Here is a 6,928-nt window from a genome sequence, read left to right on the forward strand (position 1 = left end):
GAATGGGAGGGAGCCTGGGGTTGTAACTTCTAGAGGGACCAGAAACCATTAGCAGTAGGAAACCAAAGTAGATTTGAGGGAAGGGAAAAGGGCTGTTAAAACATTTCTCTCAGGAAGATCAAGCTACTAGCATCTGTCAGAAGGAGCAAAAGCTCACTAGAGGGTAATGTCATGGACAAGGTTTTGAAAGTGTACCTTCCAACTGTTCCTTCTAAAATCTGGCAAAGCATCTACTGATTGATCTTACTTTCCAAAAAACACTGATCCTTGACTGACAAAACTTACTGATCTACTTTGTTCATTATATAATTTAGGAAAGCATTTGAGTAATTTTTGGTATAAACTGTATCTGGGCTGGTCAGGAGGAAGCCTTATCTTTTTATATGAAGTCTAAATGGTTTCTGGAATTGGATGGGAGATGTACCCTGAATTATGAAGTGATGACTAGAAACAGATGTGGGGGAAGATTTTGCAAGGTCTGGATATTTTTTGGAAGTATTTATTGACATTGCATAAAGTGGCAGGAAGGTTTGTTGATTCTGTTTTGTGGGAGGAGTTTAACAGATGTATGTCTAAGTGACCTTTTCAGTGAGCACTCTGTTTAAAATGAGATTACCAGGGATATTTTATAGTAAATTCACTGTACTTGAAAATTACTTTCCTTAAGGTCCAAAACTACGCAAACAAGGGTTGCTCTTTTTTTCGTGTGTCATTCCATAACGAAGAGAAACAATCTAATTGCTGGTATGAACAATGCTATAGCATTATTATAGTATTATTTTTAATATGGTAAGTTAGCTAAGTGGAGATGGAATTATTTTTGGTTGCTCAGTGAATAAGAATGAAGGATAGTTTGAGAGAGCAAAATGTATCTGCGGTGCAATAATTTCTGAATATGGCATGTTTCTGTTATAAAATGATAGATTTTGAACAAAATGTCGTAGTTAAAGTCAAGATTGTTTGCAGATATGAAGGAAAAGAGACCAACGGCTCAGAGATCCACACACCTCTTTACTGGAGGAACACCAAGCCCATTTGTTCTGACGTCGCCTCAGAAGAACTGAAGAGACAGGAATTTGAGGTAAAAGGTTTTGGCAAGTTGTGAAAGTGAGGGAGCCAGAGAAGGCAATCAGAGTAACCATTCTTAGGAGGAGTAGTATGAAGCTGTATATCAGAGACATTTGTTGCAGACCCAAAGCCAAAGGTCCAGGAACTTAATTAAATAGACAGCCTGAGATATTTGCAAAGAGATAACGAGCCTTTCAGCAAAACAGATATGCACTTGGGAAGTCTCTCTAATGTCTCAATGAAATCTATAGTGGAAAATAGGGAAGAAATAGACTGTTTCTCAGAGTTACCTTCGTATATTCATGTATTTCTCCAGCTTAGAAGCTCAGGATGGAAAACACAGCATAGATGCTTCTCTTGCCTTTTTACTTTTTGCATAGGGACAATCTGGTATTTGTACGGGCATTTCTGGTGCCAGTTGCCAGTACGGCTTCTTACACAGTTACAACATGAGACCATACAGGAGTATCTTGTTAAGCTACACAAATACAAAAATTGATACCCTAATGAAGTTTGGGGTTTTTTTCCCTTTCACTTTCTAACCTAGCAAACATACTTTCTAGTACCTTCCTTTGACTTTCTAGAACAAAACCAATCTGTTTCATTAGCTGGCTTCTGGTGCCAGCACCTGTTGGTACTGTACTTCATCAGCTAGTTAAAAGGAACAGGGCAGAAGTATCCTGGAGCACAGGTCTGAATCAAGCAAAGTATGCGAGTTCAGAAATAGAACAGAGGAGCACAATAAGACTGAGCTGTATTGTTCTGTAAATGGCTTGTGCCGTTTTTATGTCACATACCATGAGACTTTCCATAACACACCGCTTTGCGGAAAGTATAAGAAAAACGTTAACGAAAATAAGCACTCTCTGCTCCCTTAGACACAAGTGTTGGTAAGAAAACTAGTCGTCTGAGAGCATTGGGAATAGCCCAACAAATTGTCTGAAGGTCTTCACAAAGCCAGGCTAGAACGCTGCCCTCAAACATTTTTCTCAAGGGGTAGGTCAGTCAATTGGAAACATTGACAAAAATCTATTTCTTCACAAATTTCAGCAGCAGCAAAAGAGCAGGAGAAAAAAAAACTGTTGTTTTTTAACACAAATATTGTTCACAGAAGAAAAATATATTAGCAGTATTTCTGGTCAGTGAGTCCCAAACTAGTAATAACTGGAAGTTAAATTACTGTGCAGTTGTCTGGATCCATTGGAAATAATGTTGATGGTTTCTGATTCACTCCATTGTCTCTGAACCAGGGTTCTGATGTGCAATTTTGAGAATCATGTTTCTGGATTTGGGTATTACATTTACCACAAAACGCAAGGGGATTGGAAAGTGCATTGAGGTTGGCAAGAGGGTCTTATTTCACACATTTTCTTCGGGAAAAACCTGGGCAACTAGAAGAAGTGAGCACTTCCACAAAGAGCCTTCTGAGGACGCTCTTGTTTCTGTCATTGCAATGTGGGTGCAGGTTTTCACTGCTGAGGTTTCAACTTCCAAATGCCCCTCCGTGTGTGCTCACTTGAGAGGTTCCTATCTACAGTGTTGTGCAGGTTTCCCCCCACTTGCATCCGTCACAAAGCAAACTCTCAGTTTCCAGGTGAAGCCTGTCATCATAAATCTAATCATACTTTGCACAGCCTTTGATTTTTTTGCATCCTCAGCCTTGACCCAGTAATAAATCAGAGTAGCCGTCACTGTAGTGGAAAGCACAGTAATGTCAAAAGCTTCCTGGTGTATGTGCAATGGGAAGTCATTCAGCAGTAAGTAAATAACCCTTGCAAGTCACACTGTTAGAAAAGATTACTTCTACTCTCTCCTTAAGCAGGATGTCTCATATCTTATTCCATAGCACCATGGATCGCAGCAGGAGACCATAGGGAAGAGAATTTCTCACCCTCCAAATCAGTTACTTCTTGTAGTGGATTCTTTTGCAAGCTGCAGAGTAAAACTTAGTTAAAATTATAGCTAGTTTCACTTTATGATTTTGCAAGATTCCAGGATTTCTGGCCTGTATTCATATCCTAGCAAAATCTGTTATAGTTTTTCATATTTTTGTTTTAGTGGAATCTGAAGCCTTCTATAGATCTTTAGAGTTTTGTTTGGTTGGTTTTGTTTATATTGATATAATTAACTGGCATTCTTAAGATACTTCCTAGAAGCATGTAAGGTGTTTGGGGTTTTTTTGCTGTTCCAAAGGGAAAGCAAAAACGTAATCTCCACCACAAATTCCAGCATGTTATCTGACCAAGGGTATGTGTGGGAAGTTCTTGCTGGTTATTCTGTAGCACCTTTTATCTACATCTGTAACAGGTGAAAAGAATAGAGAGAAGGTGGTGAGGATGTGCTGACACAGCCTGAAGAAGTCCTGAGGAATGCACAAACAGAAGTACAGGCTTGAAGCTGTAACCAAAAGAACATGTCTTTTGTAACAATTCCTGCTACACAGAGGAAAACAGGACTTTCTTGTAAATGAGAAGTACACTGAAGAAATAGCTGAAGGCTACATAAATGGAAGATGGAGAAAAACTCTGTAGTTGGTCTTAAATTGGTGGGAGTCAGCTACCATGAAGATAATTCATTTGGATAACTCTATCCTGGTTCAAGACAAATGGATGAAGTAAATGTCAGCCAGATTGACACAAACAGTGTAGCTTTCCAGGAAAAATGGGGACTAGGACTGCAAAATATCAAAGAATCTAAACAACAGTACAAAGATACTAAAGTTAATGTAATTACTAAGAGGAGTAGGAGCCACAGCTGCAAAAGCATTGCCCTGAATATGGTTCCAGTGAAAGAGGAGGCTAAGCAGGACAGAGGATCATATGAGAGTAGGGAAATTCTTTCACACCTTCTGGGAGACAACAGACCAAAGCAGAGGGTGAACTGTAGCATAACAGGTAGCTGCCTCACAGTTCCTCTTTCAATGCCAGTTGTTATTTAACAATGGAACTTTTATTTAGAGGTGTCTAGTGGAATGTGTAAAATTGCAGGGGAATAGAGAATATGTGATCGAATGTGACAGTTCTTAAATTTGCCCTGGAAGTGGGGAAGTAACATAAATACCAGTTTGGTCTCAAAAGACACAGAAACTAGGGAACAAGAACCCAAACACAAGACAGGATTATTTTCGTGAACTGAACTCTGGGAACTGGAGCAGGAAATCGTGTTAGCTGAGACAGTGAATGAGTTAGCAGTTATGGCGTATTTCATTATGGATAACATCTCAGAAATGTGAGAGAAGTTGTCTCACACTTTAGTCTGGGAAGTTACCTTTGGATCTTGGTGAAACAAATTATCTACATGAATTTTGAAATGTACTACGGGCAGCCTTATGTGCTCTGTTACTAAAGGCACTGTTAGGATGACGAAATGTGGTATCAATGAAGATGATAGGGTCTGAAATATGTTGTGTAATTAAGTATTTCAAGGGTCCTAGCTGCCAAAGCTCCCACTGAATCTGAAGCAGGGATGGATTCCCATTCACTTGCTAAACACTTCTGAGGGCTAGCTTATTAAAAGAAAAAGAAAACCACATTTTGCAAAGAGAAAGAGTATGTGCCTTGCACACCCCAATGCCAAACATATATGCACACTGATGCTTACAATGAAGGCATATTGGAGTAACGTGGGGGGGTTAAAGCTTTTGGTGGCTATTGTTTAGCCTGCACTGCAGATCTGCAGAAGAGGTTGGGAAGGACAAGAGAAACTGAGGGAGATGGCAGCAAGGAAGCACCTGACATGGCATGTATCCGCAAATGATGGGTAGGTAATCATAAAAAAAGGCTAGAGTGCTCTTTTGAGCTGGGCTGTTTTCAGGGACTGGCAACTAGCAAAGAAAAAAAGCTGTGTCCTAATGGGTTCTGGTTTTAGTAAATTAAAAGGAACATCAAAGACATTCTTCTCTCTATCAGCAATGTAATGCAGCAGAAACAATCCTCAGGCTTTGATTTTTCTTCTTATTTGCTCAGATAAAAGAAAAAAAAGTGGGTGTTATGCAAGTATTTTTGCATTCAGTTTTCTGCTAGATGTTTCAAAAACCATGGGGTGAGGTTTTTTTGTCCTACTGTAGTCGTTTTCTTGCAATGTTTAACATCTTTTCATGGGATTTTATAGCTTAGGTTTTTAGTTTACCTTTAAGATATGGGTTCTAAACACCCATAAAATGTTCTGTAAAACATTGCTCCACTGTACAAAATGAAAGAAAATTATATTGTACTGACTGAGACTTTTAGAATGAAAGTGTAGGTCTTGTGCTAGAAGGCCTGAAATACTCATCAGAGTGATTGCCTTTGATAAAAGAGAAGGAATCCATGGACTTTTTAACCCTGAAAATGTCCAACCTAAAACTAGCTGGTTTTTTTGAGATTTTGTGCCCTCCCCTTACTCACTATGTCTATATTGAGCCACAGCTTCAGCTGATGTGATTTCAGCTTTGCTCGTTTCCACTGCCAAGGATTGGCCATGCTTTATTTTCCTTTGCTGTCTGAGTGATACTATGTTGTGATGTCCAGCTAAAACTTATTGCTTTATTTCTCTGTGTCAGCAAAATGAATCCTTTGCCCTTTCCATCCATCTCTGGGAGTAACTTGTTTCTGTTGCGACTGATGTGTGCTGAGAAAAGCATAAGAAAGTCCCCTGATGAACTGATAGTCTAATTGTGAGTGCAGCTGGAAACTACGTGAGCACAGCTCTAATTTGTGGTGGCACCTTTTCCCAGCTGTTACTGATGCTCCTTAGTGACTGTGTGCCCTGGCAGCCAAAAGGTGTCCTGGATTGCATCCAGCACAGCATCTCTGGCCAGCTGAGGGAGGTGATTGTCCTGCTCTACTCTGTGCTGGTGCGGCTTCACCTTGAGCACTTGGGTGCAGTTTTGAGTGACACAATGTAAGAAGGATGTAAAGCTATTAGAAAGCGTCCAAACGAGGGCCATGAAGATTGTGAAGGATCTAGAAGGGAAAACATACAAGGAGTGGCTGAGGTCACTTGCTCTGTTCAGCCTGGAGAAGAGGAGAATGAGGGGAGACCTCATTGCAGTCTACAATTTCCTCACCAGGGGAAGAGGAGGGGCAGACACTGATCTCTCTGCGGTGATCAGTGACAAGACCCGAGGGAATGGCATGAACCTCAGGGGAGGTTTAGGTTGGATATTAGGAATAGGTTCTTTCCCCAGCGGGTTGTTAAACACTGAACAGGGAAGTGGTCACAACACAAAGCCTGACAGAGTTCAAAAAGCATTTGGACAACACTCTCAGGCACGTGGTGTGGTTCTTGGAGCCGTCCTGCCCAGACTTTGGTGGTTTTGCGGGTCCTTTCCAGCTCAGGATATTCTGTAGTTTTATGACTGCTGTACTCAGCCGTGCTCCTGAGGAGAGCAGGGCTCGGGAAGAGCTCTGTGAAAGAGTCTCCCCATCTTTGTGCCCGATATCCCCCAAAGGAAGGCTAATGCTGCGTGGATGTCCTGCCACATAGCTATGTCCTCATTGCTGTGCCTTCGCCTTTCCCGCTGGCACCTTTATTACAGTTTCAGCTCCCAAACTCCGTGCACAGACTGTGGGAAGGCGGGGCTGACCCCAGGCACCACTCCGCCTGCCCTGGGGGCTGTGGGACGGGATCACCATCCTCCTGACCTCGCTGTGCCATAAGGGCAGCGCAGTCAGGAAACAGCGGGTCCTGCGGCCGCCCTGCTCACAGAGAAGGCACGGGGAGCCACCGGTGACTCAGCCAGCCCCTCGGCACTTCCAGCCCCGTTCCCGGGACGAGGCGGGCGGGAGGCGCCGGGCGGAGCTGCCACCGCCCCGCCCCTCGCGGTTCCCGCGGGGGCGCGCCCTCGGCCCCGCCCCTCCGCTGCCCGCCGCCCCGGCGG

At 42.5% G+C, this 6,928-nt stretch overlaps 1 long non-coding RNA gene across 1 annotated transcript; it reads left to right on the forward strand.

Moving 5' to 3' along the window:
* Window positions 1-5,505, forward strand: LOC113966163. The gene is made up of 3 exons (XR_003533725.1): window positions 1-1,081; window positions 2,727-2,825; window positions 3,376-5,505. It is a non-coding gene; the product is annotated as an uncharacterized LOC113966163 (long non-coding RNA).
* Window positions 5,506-6,928: the final 1,423 nt, after the last annotated feature.

This window comes from Neopelma chrysocephalum, unplaced genomic scaffold (assembly GCF_003984885.1).
Source record: "Neopelma chrysocephalum unplaced genomic scaffold, ASM398488v2 Primary Assembly neopelma1_59, whole genome shotgun sequence".
NCBI classification, from domain to species: Eukaryota; Metazoa; Chordata; class Aves; order Passeriformes; family Pipridae; genus Neopelma; species Neopelma chrysocephalum.